At 43.3% G+C, this 21311-nt stretch overlaps 2 long non-coding RNA genes across 3 annotated transcripts in view; one reads left to right on the top strand and one right to left on the bottom strand.

Moving 5' to 3' along the window:
• Window positions 1–21311, top strand: part of LOC129528107 (uncharacterized) — a 124700-nt gene that overhangs the window by 29821 nt on the left and 73568 nt on the right. The window lies entirely within an intron of this gene.
• Window positions 6460–20592, bottom strand: LOC109023771 (uncharacterized). 2 transcript variants are annotated; one of them, XR_008673322.2, is made up of 4 exons: window positions 20421–20592; window positions 10091–10159; window positions 6987–7216; window positions 6460–6660 (listed from the first exon to the last, which is right to left on the bottom strand). It is a non-coding gene; the product is annotated as an uncharacterized lncRNA (long non-coding RNA). The 2 variants fall into 2 exon arrangements; XR_008673323.2 differs by lacking the exon at window positions 6460–6660 and having other exon boundaries at window positions 6814–7216.

Below are 21311 nucleotides of genomic sequence, written 5' to 3'. Positions count from 1 at the left end.
ACTATATTTGAAATTGGTTGGAAGGTTGGGTGAATTCTCTAGGTAAAAATGACATTTGTTTTACGGATCCCTCTGAAACAATTCCCCAAGAGTTTTCATTTGAATAAATCACATCTAAGTTCAGCACTCCAGAAACAGCTAGCATGGGAGAGTTGCCTTTGCTTTTCTGTTTCCTCTTTTCTGGGAAAGAGTCAATTTCCTCATCTGTAAAGGGAGTGAGACTAGATAACCTGGAGGTCAAATTACTTACAGCCTTTCACTTATTAATTCATTCACTTAATGCTTATTTACTGAGCAGGGGTGGGCATGTTCTGGCACTAACGGAACAGCAACATACAAAACGTAGTCCTTGTTCTGGTGGAGATGACATCCTACAAGGAGAAAGACTATAAACAGATGAGATAATTTCTTGAATAATTTACTGCTACGAAGGCAGTAAAGAGTATTGTGTTGAGAAGTTGTGGGTGGATGGGTGGTGCCAGCAACGTTCTCTGAGAAAGAGTCATTTCAGCTGAAAAGAAGCCAGGAGTGAACATCTAGAGGAAGAGTATTCCAGAGAGAGGAACAGCCAGGATGAGAGGCAGTGTAATAGCATGCTAGGGGAAGAGAAGCACCCAGGTCTTCCCTTCTTGGGTCTTCTTCCCCTGCCTCTGCTGCAACTGTGAATACTCTGCTGTGAGGAAATGACTGAGGCCAAGGTGGCTGCAGAGAGAGTACAGAAGGGAGAGAAATCAGAGGATGGGGAACACTGGGGTCGGAGGTGGATAGATCTGTTACAACAGACTAGGCTGCACTTCAGTGATGAGTAAACACCCTATCTCAGTGGCTTAACCAAGCACATGTTTCTTGCTCATGTTATGGTCTGACGCCAGTCTGATGCTCCTCTCTGAGTAGGGATACAGATTCTTGCCATCACGTGTCTCCACCATCGCAGGGTCCTTTACTTTCAGTCTCATGAATTGGGAGGGGAGAATGAGTGGAAGATTGTGTTGAATGTTTTAGAGGCCAGCCCTGTACAGGCTGCCTGACTAGAATCCAGTGACATGACTCTAATCTAATTGGTGAGCATGGAGTCAGTCTTTGCCAAAAGAGAAAAAGGCATAAAAGAAGGGATTCTACTGCTCTCCCCAAATCCTTGAAGACTTGCACTGCACATGAACCATCTTGGCCAGGAGTGCTGGTGAAGGGGTTTGGATGGGGAGGTAATGTCCTCACAGTGATGACTTCTCATCATCTCCACTAGACAGTACACAGAGAAGAAAGACTGGGGAAAAGGTCACCATTTCAGCCCTGGAAGGGAGCTCAGGAAGATGAACCTCTCACTTTAAGCTCAAACCAAGTTATTTTGCTGCTTGTTCAGAATCTGGAGGAAGAGCCAGGCTTGATGCAAGAGGCTCCTAACTCCTATTGCCTGGCATTAAAGACTTCCTTCCATCTGTCTTTAGCTCACGTTCTATCCAGCGCTGCTTCTCACATCTCAGAACATCTGCTCTACTCAGGCCAGACTTCTTGAGGCTTCCCATCCAATAGAGAATGGACTTCATTCCCCTGTGTTCTCATCATTCTTCTCTTGCAATGCCTGGTCCCTCCTCTCCATCCAAATCTATGAGTCCTTCTTATCTTTGTGGAACTTCACTGCCTTGTGGAGCCTCAGCTCTGGGGGGTCATGTGCATTGTTCCTATGTACTACTGGTGGAATAGGCTGGCTCAAGGGGAGTACAGTCACAAAGAGGCTGTACATTTCTTCTACCTAGCTTCAGATATGCTCAGGCAGGTCCCTACTTCCCGTACTTTAGAGACATCTCATGCAGATGCCTTGGCTTTCTGGATTACTTCCAACTACTAGAAAAGCCTCAATTCTGATAATGAGATTTCTTTTCAGTGTTAAAGGTCCAGTTCAGCTTAACGTCAAACTTCAATCTCACCTCCATATCAAAGTTAGTGATATCGGCTGAAGCTCAGGCTCATGCAGTTGGGAAGGAGGGGTTGATTGGCAATTTTATTCTCTCTCTACCTCATCTCTCTTCTGGCTCTTCCGGGATCCAGGCTGGTATTGGTGAGATTAGAGGAAGAGGGATGAAAAACAACATCGCACATCAAGATTCTGCCTTGGCTGTGGTTGAGAGGCCCTGTGATGCCCTTCATTCCAGCAGGGTTCTTTCATGAGGCACATTTTTGGCAACCTAGAGGAAACTCCTCCCACTCATCACATAACCTTCAACCACTTCTCCCCCTTACTCCACTCCAGCCACGCTGGCCTTCTTTCTATTCTCAGTCTGGGAAGTTCCGTTCAGCCTCAGAGCCTTGGCATTTTCATTCTCCCTGCCCAGAGCCTGCTCTCCCTCTCCTTTCTGAGTAGCCCCTAGTGATTTTTAAAATCTTGACTCAAGCGTCAATTCTTCAGAACACCCTATCATAAACTCTTACCAGGGCAGGCCCTAGTTGTGCACTCTCCCAGCCCCTGTAATGAAGACATTAATTGTATAAACAGTTGTTTAGCGTCTATCTTTCCTACTTGAATGTGAGTTCCAAGAGGGCTTGATAAATTGGTATATTAGGCTGTTTTTGCATTGCTGTAAAGAAATACCCAAGGCTGGGTAAAGAAAAGAGGTTTAATTGGCTCACAATTCTGCAGGCTATACAAGCATGGTTGCAACATCTGTCTCTGGTGAGGCTTCAGGAAGCTTACAATCATGGCAAAAGGCAACAAGGAGCCAGCATGTCACATGGTGAGAGCAGAAACAAGAGAGAGAAAAGGGGGAGGTCCCAGAGTTTTAAGCAACCAGGTCCCTCATGAACTAACTTGAGTGAGAACTCACTTATCCCCAAAGGGATAGTGCTAAACTATTAATGAGAGATCTGCCATCATGATCCAATCACCTCCCACCAGGCCCAACCTCTAACACTGGGAATCACATTTCAACTTGAGATTTGGAGGGGACAAATAACCAAACCATATCAATAGGCATTTGTAGAAAGACAGAACAAAGGAATGTTCCTAATAAGTAAATGAGCACCTCGACTTGCCAAGCAGACAGTAGACACTTAATAATTATTTGTAGAACTGACATGAAATTGAAGGCAGGAGCCATGTCTGTTAATTTCTGGATTCATGATATGACTTAGTTCAATAAATACCTGTTGCCCAGTGTTTTGAATAACCTCATCAGAATTAACACAAATAATGGAGAACTAGCTGGAACATAGTTCTGACCTGCACTTTATGGATGTTCCTCAATGTCAGCAGAAGAATTACTGCTATCTTTACAAAGAACTATGTCAGCCAAGGCATGATTCTTGCCTTTAATCAGCTGACTTTATGTTCTGTAGTCTGGGAAGAGCATGATTGCAGGAAAGGACATGGATAATGTAACCGTAGATCCAAAGAATGACAGTTTCTAAATAATTTGTCCCTTTATTCTCTTTAGTGCACTTGTACTTCTATTAGCCCAACCAATCCAATTCTTGGTTCCCCAAACAGGGTCACCGTATGTACCTTCAACCTGACTTGTATGAAGACTTGTTTTATTAGTCACAATTAGTTGCAGGTGCAAAGACTGAGGGCACAACTAACTGTGTCTGGAATCACCTCCTCACATATGCAATTAAACACTTGCACACTCAGAATTAGGTTCAAGTGGCTAATTGCACCCGGAAGTAGGTAATTGCAGGTGCAATTAGCTACAAGTGCAATTTTTCACCCGAGACTAATTGCTCCCAAAGTAAGGAGATAGGGATTGGAAATTCAGCACTGAATGTATGTGTGGTTATTGCAACCACCTGTGATTTTAATAGTTGCTGTCCCCCTCCCGCCCCCAACAAACTTGTAGTGTGGTGGCCTCCCTTTGGTCTTTTTGAATAGTTAAATTGCTTAATTCCTTCTGTATATTTGTTCTACAGCATTCTCTTTCCAGTTGGGTATTCTTTTCCCTACTTAGACCCTGTTTCTTCAGAATTTATTTATTTTCTTCTGGAACCCCTGGCTATCTAAAGGCCATATATTCCTCCACTGTTTAACTGTATCTAAAACTTCTCAGAATCTAAGTAAGAAATGGTCAATAACTTGAACAGCTTAGTGGATGGTAACCATCAAGTAGCTCTTGAACACTGTTCCTTGAGGAATATCATTTAAACATAACAGATGTAAAGCTCTTCTTCCCATCCCTGGTGATGAGGAGATGGATCACTCCATCAAAGCACCCAGAAACCTGTCTTCACTAGCAGGTTTAATTTTTTCCTACTAGCTTTTCTCCTCTATCAGCAAAAGTCCAATCAGGAGAGCACCATCTTTTTTTATTATTTTATTTTATTTTATTTTTGATATGGAGACTTGCTTTGTTGCCCAGGTTGGAGTGCAGTGGCACAATCTTGGCTCACTGCAACCTCCGCCTTCCGAGTTCAAGCAATTCTCCTGCCTCAGCCTCCCAAGTAGCTGGGATTACAGGCAGCCACCACCACGCCCAGCTAAATTTTTGGATTTTTAGTAGAGAAAGGGTTTCACCATGTTGGCCAGGCTGGTTTCAAACTCCTGACCTCAAGTGATCCACCCGCCTCGGCCTCCCAAAGTGCTAGGATTACAGGTGTTAGCCACCATGCCTGGCCAGTTTTTTTTTTATTTTTTAATGACTATAAAATAAAAGCATAATTGGAAAAAATTCAATGAATTTAAATTGAATAAAGTTAAAATAACCAAGGAAACCAAAACTGTTAATACTACTACAGAAAGTCTTTTGATCATGTAAACATTATTTAAGTAAGGAGTTGATCACCATAGTTATTTTAACAGAGATAATTTAATAAAGGGGATTATTAGGCTAGTATTAGGACTGAAAAGGCAAAAAAGGAACCCTGAGGCATCTCAGTGATGGTAACTGCAGGGAGCAGCTACCACCCCAAGGGCTGAGGAAACAAAGCAAGAGACTGGGGTTAATAGAACCTAGATGCTTAGGGGAAGGGCCCAGCAAAGCTGGAACACAGGTCTCTGGTGGAGGGTGTTCCCAGGCTGATGTGGACCCTCAGCAGCTTGAGGAGGGATCACATAGAGCTGGGACTCAGAGCTCTTAAGAGGGGACACTGCCCAACTGGTTTTGTACCCTTGGAATTTGGAGAAGAGACTTGGCAGAGCTGGGACCCAGAATGTAGAGTGGGGCTTCCTCCCAGGTGGTCCTGAACTGTAAGCAACCCACTAAACACTGCAGCACTATGGATAAAATGGGAAAAAATGCCTGCAGGATGTGCCTTGGAACCTGGGGCTTGTGGTCTTTTGTTGGATCCAACCAGGATGAAGCATGTTTTGATATGGGCAGGTAAAAAAGGGGCATGAAGTTAGTGAATCAGAGCCTTTGCAAGTGTGTACATTTACGTGTGTCTTTTCTCTGTGTTCGGCATTTTCCTTTGCATGATTTTATTCTCATTCTTTCATGCTGAAAATGCTTGCGTGTGTGTGTGTGTGTATGTGAGAGAGAGAGAATATCATAGTGAGTGCAAGCCAGTGGTGGTCATAAGATGGTGATCTTAGCAGGTGTGCACAGCTGGCCCTGCCCAGCGATCTGCAGCAGATTTCATTTCCTCATAGCTCACCTGGCTGGTTAATCTCCTTTTGCCCTTTCCTGCTGTGAGAATTCATGGCCAGCCTGAAGCCAACCTCCTGGCTTCTGCGGAGTGCTGACTCCTCCACTTCCCTGCTTAGTCACTCTGAGGTAGAACAGGATCCCACTTGCTAAGCTAGTGGCTGCTTCTGCTGAATGCCAATCTGAAGGGGCGATCAACCCCTTTGAACTCCCTCTGGCTATTGAGTCTGCCATTGTTCAGACCCTGCAGTGTGCATGGACTGGTGACAAAGCCCGGGTGAGGAAGCAAGAGATGACAACCGGAGGGGAACAGGGGAGGGCAGGAAGGCCTTTGACTTGGCCTGGACACCTGGCGACGCTTTATTGCCCCAGACAGACTCTGCTGCTCCAAGATCCAGCCCAGGGGCTGTGAAGGTCACTCGGCGCTCGCTGCCCATGGGAAGGAAGTGTTTCCTTGGGCAGCAGAGCCAGGCTCCTTAATGACTGCTTCAGCTGAGCATTTCTACTTGGAAAGGAGAGCAAATGTTCCTTTGCCCTTGCCACCCTGCTTAGTTGCAGCTTAGGCCTCTCAAGAGGGAACATAAATATTAGGGAAGTTGGGTCACCTACCAGTGGTTTGGGCTAAGAAAACATTTTTTTCTTCTCAGGAAAATGAATAAAACCACGTGATGGAAAATGCTAGAAATAGAGGAAAGGGAACAACAGCTTTAAAAAATCTGAGTAACCTGGAATAATCACTAATAGCATTTGAAGGTGTTTTTACCCACCCCTCCCCTGTGCAAATAGTTCATTCATTCATTCATTCTGTAAGTGTTAGTTGAGTGCTTACCATTGCCACTTGCTGGAGATAGGACCCTGAATAAAATAGATCAAAAGTCTAGCTCCTAGGGAGCTTCTATTCTTGGTAGGGGGAGAGGGGCACATCTTGCACATTCAGTTTCTTATCCTGTTGTCATCTGTCAGTCAATCTCAGCAGCACTTCCCTTGTCATTGCACTGTCTTCATACCCATTATTCTGATGATTGCTTGTTTTTCCGAGTGAATGGCTCAGACTCCACTTAACCATGTCACTACTGTCCAGTGGTTCCATCTGCACAGTTTTAAATAATGCTGTGGTTAGTATATTTGTGCAGGCAGATTTTAAAAAATATATTTTTGGGGTAATTTCCTCTCTGGCTATATCTTACACAGTATCAGGTAGGACTCTTGGTTACAAACAACAGACCCCAAATCTGGTTAACTTAAGCATAAAGGGAATTTATTGGAAGGCTATCTATCCAGCAGCCTATGGAATTATCAGAAGGCTGGAGAACCAAGCTCAGAAAAGCATCAGGAACGAGGGTCAGGGGGCAAAAGTACAGCACAGGTCCACGCCCGTACAGTCCCTGAGACCTGCTGCAGGCCCCTCCTCACTACCTCCTACTCTCCTTTCAGCTCTTCCAGCTTTCCAAGGAGAAATCTCTCTCCTCCTGAAGCCTCTGTCTTGCATCCTGGAATCTTGAGTTCAGGGTGGAGCACTGGTGGCCGGGTGAAGGTCAGCAGCCTGCTGTTCTGTTTCCAGGGAGTGAGAGGAGGTGTCCTTCCTGGCTCTCCAGAGAGGAAGTGGCTGCTGCCCCTCACCTCAGCTTATGGAAGCTGCTTGGATCCTGAGTAGGAAAGAGGAGAAATATCCACTACAAACATGTTCCTTTTCTTCTTATATATGTGTTTGTTGTGTGTGGGATGACAGAGGGTTAGGGACACAGTTAAAGCCACATCGAACATCACCTGCCAGAGAGGGGTGTAAACACTTCTTTGCAGTGCTAGTAGGGTCCAGGTATTCTCAGCACCTCCAGCAGCCTGGGGGACTCAGCCTCCAGGACTGGAGAAAAGAGGGTGAAATTCACATTGATGATTGCTTTTTGATAGGTAAGAAAACTGGGGCTTAAAAAGGATGTGTGACTTACAGTAGACTATGTTGCCAGCAAACCTGGGCTGCGGGGACTTGAGTCCAGGTCTTCTGAAACACCCAAGGGTTAGTTGGACAAGTATTACTTCCCTGCTCTGGGCTGGTGGCCTATAAGGGGTGCCTGGAGCAATCCTCTTGCTGGGACAAAAGCCCTTTCAACAAAGGGGCCTTTGTAACAAGCCTTTCTTTGTTTGGCCACTAGGCTGTTCCGTGGAGTAATTAAAGCCTGTAGTCCTTAGATATAAGGCTGGCTAACACTGCTTGACAGGAATACAGCAATGTGAGTTTGGGTGCCAATGCTAGATTGGAAATGCATGTCTTCCTGCTCCCAGACACCTAGGCATGAACCACATGGCTAGATGGCCCTGCCCCTCCTCCCTGGCCACTCTGCATAGAGGAGGACAGCACCCACTGGTCCTACAGGATGGGGGCTAGTGGCACTCTCCTGGGCAGTGCCAGGCAAGTAGACTGTCATGCAGCTTTACTGCTGTGGCCGCATCTCTGGGACCTGCTAGTGGACATCTGGCTTACTACTGCTCAGAGGAGAAAGGTCACAGCCTTCCAAGGGTCCTTGGATATCTGGCACTGTGCACCTGCATCTTGTCCACAGTGTCCCCCTGGGGTGGGGAGGTGCCTCTTTCCTTTGTCTAGGGAGATAGTCTCCCCTGGACTCCCTTGGGGTCTCAGGACACAGCATTAAAATTGGCTTGTGTGTTTAGTCATCTTCTGTGAGGCTGGACCTTTATGCTAAAGGTCCCTCAACTAGTGGAGAAAAGACAAGCTTGACTCTCCCCAGAACTAGGAAGTTAACCTTTTATGAGAGTTGTACTGCTGGGGACCGCGAAGGACACCGGAAATAAACTCTGTCTTTGCTCTCAGAGAACTTTAGATGTCTCTCAGTGCGGCCACCACTTGGAGGGGAAAAGAGAAACTTCTCTCATTAAAGACAGTTCCCTGGCTCAGGGCCTTCGCAGGCTGAGAGCTCTGTGGGGCTTTCACTCACCCTGTCCCCTGCAGACACCCGAGGTGCAGCTCACCTGACAGCGAACGAAGGCATTCCAGGTATAGGTTAAAGTGGAATTTTGGCACTGGCAGAGTTAACATTCATAAATTCAACAACTTGTGTGTGCCCTCAAGGGCCCGTGGCAGGAGACGAGGTTTAATTGTGCTGAGGCACACATTTCCATCGCATGGGGTGGGTGGGTCTCTTCACTACTGAGAACTGGGTACCAGGGTTTCAGCAGTTTTGGGCTCTTGGTTCCTCACCACCAAAGGCAATTTGTGGGGGATCTTTATGTTTCAGCAGTATTTGAGAATCTGGGGAGTCATGAGCGGCTCAGGCTGGGTCTCCTGGTATGCAGGAGGTATCTGGTGGGGAGGTTGCTGGGGTCTGTGAATCCCCCCTTGCCACGCCACTTCCCCTCAAGCCCCCAACCCTCTGGAGCCCTCAGCCTTGGGATCAGGCTTTTTCAGGCTCAGCCCCACCTGCCAACCAGGGGCGGGTGCACCCGCCCTCAAGATGCACACAGCTGCATTGTCTGCAGATAATTTAAAACCAATAATAAAATCGACTGTGAGTCAGTTTGCTTTTTATTATCCCTAGGCCAGTAATTCTAAACAATGTTGGTGATAAAATAATCCTCCCACAAATCTTTTGTTTGTCCATTTTCTAAACAATTGCTGTGGTGACTATTGAATTTTAATTCTATACACTCATATACATCTGTGTGTATGTGTGTGTGTGCATACATATATACCCATATATATACACACATTCATATATATGCTTCAAATTAGCATAGTTAATTACTTATCATTTTACTAATATTATATTCTATGTGAAAGTTACTTAGGAGAACTTCCAGTAAGAAAGAACAGTTCAAGATGGTTCGAACTGGCTTCAGGCACAGTTTGTGTCTCCAGCCCCTGTGGTACTAAGTATGCCTGCATTTAAATAATCGATAAAGGATGATAGCACAGTAATTGCAAAGCCAAGACACAAAACCTGAGTTAATTTAATTCTGTCATTCTGCACAACCACTTGGAATTTTAATTTGTGTTTAAAGTTTAGTAAATGCAAATTTTAGTTCATACACGAGATATTTGACTGGATTTGAATAATATCTTGAAAATTAAAATTTATTCTGTTTAAATTATTGTTTTAAAGCTAATGAATGAATCATGAGAGTAATAATAATTACTGATTATTACATGATTCTCACTGAAAATAATTTTGTCCCATAGAGGAGGGTACTAAAAAATGATCAGTTTGGGGAGTCAGATATGTTATCTTGGCCACTGTCCATGGTGATGCAGATGACAGAAATTGTTCCAGTTTATTGAAACAGGAGAGCATTAATAATCAGGTATTAATTGGCCTATGAACATTTTGGAAGTGCTGAACAAGCAGATTCTGGTTGGAGCTTTCAGAAACAATTCCAGTTCCCCAGATGATGCTCTGATATGATTGAGGGAAACTGCGTCCCCCACTGTCCGTGGCAGAGCCCACCATTCTGCCATGATCTGAGCTAGCAAAGTAAAGGCCTCGTGCTGTGCCTCCCATCCCACTGACCTGGCTCTCAGTTGAGGTCTCATGCAAGTGGCTCTGATTGGTGGAACCCAATCCCATCAGGAACCCTACCTGCAAAGGAGGAAGAGAAAATTAGTTTTTCATTTTCTGGTGTCTACAGTATAGACTGGTTCCCTGAGGAAGTTAGGAATGGAGGCTGAGCCAGCTGGCCTACAGCATCCTTCACGTCTACCCAACCGAGTTTCTACACTTGACCTTTTGGTCTCTAGATGGGGAAGAACCTCCCCTGTCTGGCAGCCAGGTTCTGCCTCATGCTGACTTCTGGAGAGAATGACTGTCTCTGTAGTGAAGTGTGTCCAGCCCAGCTATTCTTTTCTTTTCTTTTCTTTTCTTTTGACAGGGTCTCACTCTGTTGCCCAGGCTGGAGTGCAGTGGTGCAATCTCAGCTCACTGCAGCCTTGACCTCCCAGGCTCAAGCGATCCTCCCACCTCAGCCTCCCAAGTAGCTGGCACCACAGGAGCATACCACCACATCTGGCTATTTTTTTTTTGTATTTTTTGTAGAGACGGTGTTTCATCATATTGCCTAGGCTGCTCTCAAACTTCTGAGCTCAAGCAATCTACCTGCCTTGGTCTCCTAAAGTGCTGGGCATAACAAGCATGAGCCACCATGCCCAGCCTCAGCTCAGCCATTCTTATGCTGCCTCTTACCATACCCCCACCTTCCCACACCCCATGGAATTTCTCTGCCTAGGCTCTCCAACTTGGAATCTTCTGCTGGTGCATTGTGAGTAATAGCTCCAAATCTTCTCTCCCTCAGCACACAACCATCTCTTGAGTAAAGGCTGCTTCAAAACTCCCACAACTTTTCATAATGCCACCCCTAAACTCTGCCCCCCACTAAAGTGCATTAATCTTTATCATTATTCTTTAATAGTAACTTTTTTGGGGATTCTTCTCAATACATATTTGCAGACTAAATATAACTCTTGTCCTCAAGGATTTTTCACCATCATTCTCATAACATTAAAAAGATTCTAATTTGCATCTATACTTGGGTCCCTAAATCTCAGCCCTCCTGTCCCTTGTAGGGACAGTGGGTGTTTGTGGTGATGTTGGGACTGAGGAGTAGGTTCCGCAATGACTAGGCTAGAGGGTGACTCTTCAGAGAGAGGCAGGATGCAACCTTGGCAGGGAAGTGCCAGGTGAGGCCCAGGGAGGTTTGAACCCTAAGTCTGTCCTGTGGCCCAGGACACAGGGCCCACGTCAAAGACTGAAGCTGCTTACAAGGTAGGAGGAAAGAACATGCAATGACCTGAAACTGAAGAGGCTGGATTTCTTTCTGTCACAGGCTCTTAATAGCTGCGTGACCATAGACCAGTCACTTCACCTCTCTAGGGAAGAAGGTTACTTCCAATGAAGATGGTTATTTACTTGTGAAGTAGTGGGACTAGGAAAATGGGTGGCACATAAGGAAGGAGGAAGCAGGGTTTATGACGCTGGCATATCTCCCTCTGGGCTGCCTCTGGAGGAAAGCCCTGAGACAGCACACATTCCCCGCATGGAAGGCTATGCCTTGCTCTACCCCACCCTGCCCTCCGCCACCATCAGGGCACTCAGAGGAAATACATCCAGAATCCTGAGCTCCAACATGGAGCAAAACCAAGAATGGAAGTGGACCTGGCAATATCTGGGCTAGAAGTCACATTTCCTCATTTTCTTTTGAACATGGAACCCTTTTCCTGAAAGGGTTTGTTCTCTTCAAAGCACAGTTTCCCAGTGTCTGTCCTGCAGGGACACTTTCATCACACGCGTGCGTGCGCGCGCACACACACACACACACACACACACACACGTATCTATAAAATTGATTTAATTTCTTCCTGGGTTCTCATTTACCAAAATAACAAACCAACTAGGAAGTCTCTCCAAAGGAGAACATGGTCAAGATCAGACTCTTCTCTAAAGATACAGCTAATTCCAGCCAGCACATTAACATTCTAAAGTTAAAAGTGCATTGTGAAATGTAAATCGATGTGACATTGTCAAACAAAATGACCTGTGAGCTTGGGAGGTTGGTGCTTGTAGGAAGAGGCCGAAGTGTGCATCTTAATCTTGATTTCCTTTGGGAATATTTCCTCCACTGTGTTCCTGACTCTGATTATGTTCTTGTGCGATCAAAATAGCTCTAGTCTCCAGGGCTGGACAGTTCCTTTTTCTTTCTTTCTTTTCTATTCTTTCTCTCTCTCTCACTCTTTTTTTCCCCACAGGACAAATTATTGTTGTTTTGATCAGTGACAACTGTTTGATTTTTTAGCTATAAGTATATACATGTGCACAAAATCCCATCCTATTAGGAAGAAAAGGATTGGATTTAAAGTCCTGCTTGTTGTATAGATTATTTAATGCACAGGGGCCTTAGAAAACCAAAGTTCAGCATTCAGGGGTTGACCTCAAAATGGCACGAACAATCCAATAGGCAAGCACCAGGTTTCTTCATTTATATCCATAATCACGGGATATGATGAAGCCTTTGGCCTTAGGAAAATTTCAGTTGGGATTTGTATTTAACAGCAAGCTTATCTTTGGCTTGGCTTTAAATGGATAGTAGGGACAGTGTAAGCCAGGTAGTAACAGAAGCTCTGAATTACAGTATAAGGTCTGTCTCTCCAAGCTCTTCTTCCCTGTCTATAACATCATTTGGAAACTTCTCTTCTGCACAGTGTCATAGCCATTTCTTGGATCTTGAACCACAGCCTAGTATTCAGGGTATCCATCTGTCTCCATATCTGGACTTCACTCAGACACTGCCTAAGCTCTCTTTCAATTTCTTTAGCTATGTACTTCAGTGAACTGCGAACAAACAGATCATTTTCCTGATGGTGATAAGGTGGTAATAGACTTTACTTCATTGCCTGGTGCCCTTCAGATATGCTTCCTACAAAACTCTTCAGCAGAACAAATATAGTTACTGAATTTGGTTACTGGTACACAATGAAATAACAGTGCAATAACATAGTTACATGGTTATAATATAGTTAAATCATGCAGCAAGTTGCACACAATAGAAAATGCAGTTAGGCAGACAGAATGAAATTAAGGGTTAGAGGTAAAAGAGAGGATGTATCTTTAGATGTGATTTGAAATGAAAAGCAGACACCCCAGAAAGGACAAAGATGTCACCAGATGATGCCTGAAGAAGCTGCTTCTCTTGTCAACTAAAGCAAGACTGGGTAAGGACAGTGGGAAGGGCATGTTCAATTGGCTGTATAGCTGATTTTGTATAGCCCTTCTTCCCCTCCACTGTGATCATACTGATTTAGTCCTTATTACCTCTTTCCTGGCCTTTACAATTGCTAAATAGCTGATCTTCCAGTTCTCTTCTGAGTTATCCCACAAAGCACTGCCAAATCAATTGTCCTTTAACACCACTCTGATTATATCATCCTTCTCTCCCAAATCCTTCAAGGCTTCTCATTACTTACTGAAGTAGAGTAAGTAGCACTTTCTTAGCTTGGCATTCAAGGCTCTTTCTTCTAGCTGTACTTCTCAGAGTGAAGCAGCACATCAGCATCACCCGGGAACTTGTTTAAAGTTGCAGAATCCCAGGTCCCATCTTAGACCCATTGAATAGGAATCTGCATTTTATCAAGATCCCCAGGTGATTCATATGCACAGAAAGCTTGAGAAGTGCTCTAGCCAAACTAAAATACTTAACAAATATTTTCTTTCCTATTTCTGGTTTTTCCCTATGCTACTATATCCACTTTTACATCATCTTTGCCTATCCACACATGGGACCCTTTTATGATCATCTCAAATGTTATCTCATCCACAGAACCTTTCCCCATTATCCCATGGACAAGGCAGACTGATCTTCAGAATGCCTACTCTGCCCTTTATAAACTGAACTTCCCCCTGATGAAAGGGTAGTTTTATTATACCTCTTGACTTGGTCCTTTTGGCCTTAGGGAGTTGGTCCATGTTGGATAATCAACATTAGAGCAGTTCAGCTAGAGGCCACCCAGTAACCCAGAATGTGGTCACATGAAATGTGAGTAGTGACAATAAAATTTTCTCTCCATTTTAGAATTTAAATAAAGCAGCGATTACTAACACTAAACACCAGGAGACACAGTCAAGGTCATGAGAGGTTATGTGCAAACTACAGTTATGAGGAAACAGAAACTTTGAGTAGCCAAGTTGGTAAAGACAGGAGGATGGAGCAAACATGTGGGCATGGTAGACATGCCATGAGAGAAAGACAGAGGAGATGGAGAGAAAAATGGGTTCGCAGATCTGTCCAAGTTCATGATGACTTTTCTCTACCAGGTCATATGTTCTTATAATAACATCTTCTAATCCCCATTACTTGAGAAAAATTACATAAATGTCCATTACTGGCAGCCAAGATACCCTAGTTTAGATCCCCACGTGGAGCTGGCTCCATCCCTGGCCTTCTCTTTGAGACTGTGGTCCTCATTCTTGTTGACTGTTTCCCAGGCTCACATTATAACACCTGTGATGCTATAAACCCCAGCTACTAACAAATAGTAATAAGATTGTGTCGTCTCATTTTTTGAGCACTAGCAAGGTGCATGCTTAGAAATAATCATAGGATTGATTCAAATTGAATTCTAGGGAAGCAAAGCATTAAAGTAAAGGGAGATGATAGGATTTTTCATTAATAAGGCCAACTGAACTGTGGAGTGGTCAGCGTTTTTTTGAAATCTCTGGTGCATTGTACCAATCAAGCCAAAGAGCCACAATCTAGTGTGTATTTTTAATGCAAGCTGTTCGATGTCGTAGCAGCAAAATTAATAATACCCATCTCTCAGAAACCTGATCTCAGCTGATGCTATTTTATCAGGAAAATAATTTCTTATAGTTAGTTGGATGTACCAAACACATGTTTCCAGCTGGTCAGCAATCTTCCTTCTTAACCTTTAATCTGCTCCAGGCTGTTCCTACAGATTACTGGACAAATGACGTTTTGAGAATTATGGGTCTCTGCAGGTTGAAGGAGGCAGCTTCATTGCTACTATTTGGAGGGTTGCCTCCCACTGAAGGTCAGTGTGGGTCTGTGCTTGTGTGGGCCTGGTAGTGTATGCAGGGGAGCTATGTGCACTAAGGGAAATGGTTTTGTGTATGCATGCTTTTCTTTTAGTGTGGGTTATCAAGCTGAACCTTTAAAGTATCATTTTACTTGTTCAGAAGGGAGGCAGAGAGGGGGCCCTTATTTTCCAAGTACATGGGGATTTCTTTCCCCTCTCTTAAGTCTCTCTTGAAGAACATCACCCTCCAAATCTGGAGGTTTCATCTGCTTTTAAGCTGGAAGCTTCTTCTTTAACGGCTTTGTGACTCACAGGGCTCGGGTGATGGTTGCTTTTTCTGTGTGTAGAACTATAATCCTTCTCAATTATCAAAGACATAAATTACTATTATTTCCTTACCAGATCGAACATCTTGCTTAAATATGTGAAAGAAAAATTGTTGGTTGTCTGGTGAATTTTCCTCTTGGAAAAACTGCCTATTCTTAATCTACAAGTTCAATGAAAGTTCAAAAGTTTATCAGTGCAAACTCTGTATTCTAATAATTCATCAACCAGCTTCTACATCCACATCAGTAGACTCCAGGTTGAGACGTTTTTGTCTTTTCTCCCATGTAAAAGTAATCAAACAGCACATTTCCCGGGCATATCACAAAAACCTATTGATCATAATCAGAGCACAGATGGTATGAGAGAGCTTGGCTGACACACAGGCCCTGATGTCAATCACAGGAACAAATTGATTTTGACTGCCCGGTCATGATTCTTCTACCACAGCAGAATTCCATTCAGTGCTGTGTTTGGAGAATTTTGAGCAGACAGCATTTCTGAAGGGGTGTCATAGTCCAAAGTTATCGCAGAGGTAAACTTGATTACTGCAAAAATGGTGATTTTAATGTGCTTCATACTTACCTTTACCACAAGAAGGTCAATATCTTTCTCCTGTGTTGAAAGAGCTCTCATCAATTTAAAATTTATCCTGATTTATGTCTGCTAATTAGGGGAAAGGAAAATACTGATTTGCATTCTTCTATGACAGTATGCAGTGCCATTACTACTTTTCTCCAACTGGATTTGTTTTCTTACTCATTTTTTAAAACTTAATTTCTTTTTCAAAGATGCCAAATCGATGTTTATTTCTAAATTTTACAAATTATTCTCTTTAAAATTTCAAAACAAATGAAACTTTCACCAAATTTGTAGCTCACTTGCACTCCATGGATCTAAATCCCTCATTTAATTTTCTTCCCTTTCCTACACTTCTTATGTTAAGGAATACTTATTTTATAAGATTCTTAAAAAAAAAACCCCTAATTATTTTCTGTCCAGAAGTACCCTGCTTTCCAGCCTCTTTACCTGGTGCATGTTATTTTTTCCTTCCTTCCTTCCTTCCTTCCTTCCCTCTCTTCCCACCTCCCTCTCTCCCTTCCTTCCTCCCTCCCTCCCTCCCTCCCTCCCTCCCTTCCTCCCTCCCTCCCTCCCTCCCTCCCTTCCTTCCTTCCTTCCTTCCTTCCTTCCTTCCTTCCTTCCTTCCTTCCTCCCTTCCTCTATCCCTCCCTCCCTCCCTCTGTTCCTAATCCTGGGGTTATCCCTGCTGCAGGGATCCCTGCCATCTCTACATGGGAGCTATGTGCAGGCAGGTGGCCTATAAGTAAATCATGTTAAGTAAAACCTAATAATTTTCATTAAAATTATTAAAGCACTTACACTATCAGTCTTTCCCTTATGACCTGAGCATAGATATGTATGCTGGAGAATAATGCAGAAAGAGAGGGCCAATACCCCCCAATACCATTGTAAAATCCTCTATGAGAGCCAGATAAGAAGGCACCTTCTTTGATACCATCCATTACTGTCTATTACTTTACTGCTTCATACATCAAGGCTGCCAGGACAAGTTCAACAGGGAATTGGTCTGACTCCATCAGGGAAGGGGTTTGGAATTTGAATGAAGAATGGCTTGGAGACCAGCCTGTTCTGTCTTTATCCCAGCCCCAGCCCCATGCATGTTTTCCACCTGGTCCTTCTTTCTTGTCATTTAGCTATCCTACACCTTTTCTCTCAAATTGCTCCCTACCTATGCCCTCTCACTGATATGGAGAGGGGAGCTAGGCAATGATGCTTTCATATTACTTGTCTTTAAACACCCAAGCCTGCTCTACAGCCATTGTTGATTGAACCAAAAGTGGACATTTCTCTCAAGGGGAACCAATCCATGGACTGGTCTAATCCAACTAGATGCCTCATCTCCAGAATTCAAGTCAAGAGATACACAACCTGGAATCAGATACTGTTGGGTGCTTGGAATCAAAGGCATATTGGTCCTGGAGGAATCAAAGATTACCCAGGCCTGGGTCAGCCATTTTTGGCCATGTGTACTCTGATGAGTCAGTCAATGGAGAAAGCTTGTCCATGAAGTCAAGAAAGAGATCAAAGCTGGCAAAGAGATTAGAGACTTCAGGCCCCTGTCAGGAACAGAAGAATAACCCTGGCTCTGGGTTTTGCAGTATCAGACTTGTCAGAATTCCTGTGGCCCAGATCCCCTAGCTCTTGTCCTGGAATGCTCTTACGCTTGCCTGCAGTGCTTTTGAATTGGTCCTTGCTTTTTTTAAACTGGCTTGAATGAGTATCTATTCTTCACAACCAAATATGCTTTGTCTAGAAAGTCTCCTGTTAGAGAGATTCAGATGGGGAATTTCAGTCTCCTTCTTCGCCCTAGTTGAGTGTCTGGAAACTCTAGGAGATCATGTGTTCTCTTCCATTCAGCTGAGTGCAGTTTCACAAGACAGACTATGCTGGGAGAAGAAGGTATTATTCTTTAAGTGTTCAAATTTCTCAACTTCACCTTCAAAGTCCTTGGCACTCATCCTCCACCTCTCGCTCTGATGATTGTCCTGCTGTGGCTCTGACCACTCACTTAAACCATCTGCTTTATTAATTGTTCCCTCTGGTAGATAAAAGCTGGCAACACTTTTTCTTTTGGCTATTTTTCCCATTGAGAGATACAGTCTAATTCCCATTCCCTTGAATATAGGCTGGCCTTCAAGACTTGCTTAAACATCCGAATGTGGTAGACATGATGTTTGGGTCTTCTAAGGCTAAATCACAAGAAACCTTGCAACTTCTGGCTGTGTCTCTGAGAACAATCTCTTGGAAGCCTCTGCTGCCTTGTAAGAAATCCTACTACCCTGAAGTTGCCATATTGTGAGAAGCCCTAGACAAGGGGCAAATAATAGGGAGTGAGGAAGGGGGAGGTAGAGAGAGAGAGAGAGAAAGAGACCACAGACTCCAAGCACCAAACGTATGAGTCAAGAAGCCATGTTGGAAATGGACCCTAGTGACATGTAGAGCAGAGATAGGCCACCCAGCTGAGCCTTTCCTGAATGACTGTGACACAAAAATTGTGAGAAAGATAAAATTTTTGTTTTAATCCACTTAGTTTTGAGGTAGTTTGTCACACACCAACAAAGAACCAGAATATTCCTAGTCATCTCAGAGGTATTTCAGCCTCCTTCCATTTCTGTATATTATTCTCTAGCCCAAGGACACCCTCTTCCTTCTTCTCACCTCTATATCTTTTGATGATCAGGACAAGAATCTCCCTTTCTGCGAGGCTTTTCTGATTTCTCCTCTCTTCTGCAGCATGTTTGGCCAAAGCTACTCTTGGAACCCTTAGCTTGGGCAATCTTGTGTGTCTCTTTGATATGTTTTAGACTGTTGTGTCCAAATCCCCAAGGGCAGGGCCTATTTCTTGCTCCTTCTTTTTTTTTTTTTAATCCCTCTACATTTTGGCAGAGCCCTGAATAGAAACAATTCAATCTGTGTTGAGACTCCTAAATACTGTTGTCTTGAGGCTAAATAGCCCTAATCTCTTTAATCCAAATTTATATTGGCACTAATCAAAGGCTTGTCTGTCCAATTACACATTTTCAATTAGGTATTTAGATTAAATTAGGTAAATTGAGGTAGCTTTTACTTTTTATTCTCAGATTGCATATAGACTTTAAACATTTGGGGTGGTTGGGAAAAAAACCCCAAGGGGAACAGAAAGAAATTCCCATGTAATGGGATAAATAATGGGCAGAATCAAATGACATGCTGTAGGTCTGTTTGCTTGTCAACACATGCCTGCATCATTTATGAGAGGTCAGGGTCAAACTCCACATTTATAGTTTTGTTCTAGCTCGGGTGAGTGTCTTTTAACTGCTTCACCTCTTTCTGAAACCTATTTTGTTTGGACTTCTCCCAGTCCAACACAATGAACTCTCCCATGTTCTCAGGACATTTTTTTTTTCATTTTAATTTTCATTTCCATGTACCCCTTGGCTTCTCTTTCATATGCAACATTCTTCTTTGCAGTGTTCAGAAAACTCATTAGCTTCCAACCTCCTCAATTAGGCAGAACAAACATGCATTACTCCAAATTGCCCCACACTGCGATAGAGACAGAGTTCAAGCAGAATGTTGGCCCACCACCCAAGGATTTGACCACTGAAGTTTACTTCCCTTCAATCAAATCGAGATCACATCTTCCTGCAGTTTTCTATGTAAGTAATGAAGCTCTTATCTTCAGTCCTCAAAGGATCACTGTTTCCTTTTCTGTATATATTTGTTTGTTTTACTCATGGTGAGTACTTACCTATTATTGTATGTGTATCATTCATTTGTGGAATCATCTGCTGTCAGATTTTCCATTTTTCTTAATCTAACAATCACAAAATCAGCCACATATCTGATAGCAGAAGAACCACATTGAGATGCAGAGATCTTTTTAAATGGTGCGAAAGAGAAGGGACACATTTAAAATGCTCTCCTTCTTAAATGATTCTGTTTAAAAAAATGTGAAGTTGTTGCACTCCTCCCTAGAAATTACAACTGTATAAATTCTAACTTTTCCCAGTGCTCAGGCACACGAGAGACAGGGAACATTCACTACATTCTATTCGTGTTCATAGGTCGTGACTAAGATAAATAGATTTTAGAGAAACATTTATGTGGGTGTGCTCCAAGTGGGAGGAATTTCATGTTCCAGTCTTCCTGCTGAACACCTAGAATATTAGAGGCTTTGTGAAGTTTGTGCTTGACTCCTTTTAAAGGAGGATATGACTGAGGTCATAGTGTGATAAATCTCTGACACGACTGTGTGGAGGAATATGGATCTGAGCAGAGAGAAGCAAAACAAGCTGAAGTGAAAAGTTCGAATGCATGAGGACATTCTTAAAAGTAAGAGGCAGTTGAGGGGATGAGTAGTAGCTTTTACAGAGGAGGTGGCTAAGAATCCATGTTTCAAGCAGGAATGCCCTGAGCCTTCTTTTTCTCACCTGTTTTCAGTTATACCACCACACAGGGACATACACAGAGAGCTGATTTATACTTAATATCCAGTCTGCTGCAAACTGTTCACTCCTCTTCATCAGAATGCTCACTTATGACATAGTCTTCAGTTCCTTAGCAACAAACTGTCATGTCACCCTGGTGAAATTCTGGTCAGCTGAGAGGAAAAGGAAATGTTGAATGGTGATGGAGAAAATCTTTATTTTAATCACAAATGTGTATGTATAAGAGCTGAAAAGACAATATGAAAAGGCAGGTCAAGGAAGCTACATTTGAACAAGTGTTTTTGATTAAGGTTTATGTGGGCACAGAAGTCCCTTTTAAGTTCCTTTTTATTGAATAATTTCCCTTTGATCCTTGAGTAACTAAAAGAAAACCCAGCACTTGACATTAACCTGGGACTCAGAGCCCCATGGTGGGATTCCTTTGCCTGCCTGCTCCAGCACAAAACAGCCCCGCCCAGCACCGTGGGAGCACATTCATCTTTATTTCCCAACCGGGCTTTTCCTCTTCCCCTCTCTTCTGGGTGAGAATGGAGGACAGTCAGCTGAAGAAGTCATTCTATGTGTACTTTTTCTTTGCTTGCAATCAACTTCAAAAGAGGCTGGTCAGGAGACACCAATGACAATGTAAGAAGATGAAGATTGTCCCGGGAAGTATGACCCCAGAAAAAGAGCAGAGATTACCAGACATGGGAGGTGTTGAGAATTCTATCTTTTCTCCCTGTTTTAATTGTTAGGAATGATATAAAAATCATTTCTTTATTTTTGGCTTTGTGGATAAAACCAAATCATTGAAATGAGAGCATAATTAAAAGGGAAAAATGTAGAATTCTTTTTTAAAAAAGATAGATGAAGATAGAGAAAGAAAACAAAAGA

The sequence above is a fragment of the Gorilla gorilla genome, chromosome 19 (genome assembly GCF_029281585.2).
Source record: "Gorilla gorilla gorilla isolate KB3781 chromosome 19, NHGRI_mGorGor1-v2.1_pri, whole genome shotgun sequence".
Taxonomy (NCBI): domain Eukaryota; kingdom Metazoa; phylum Chordata; class Mammalia; order Primates; family Hominidae; genus Gorilla; species Gorilla gorilla.
The sequence above is the reverse complement of the archived record's forward strand: the minus strand, read 5'-3'. Positions and strand labels throughout refer to the sequence as shown.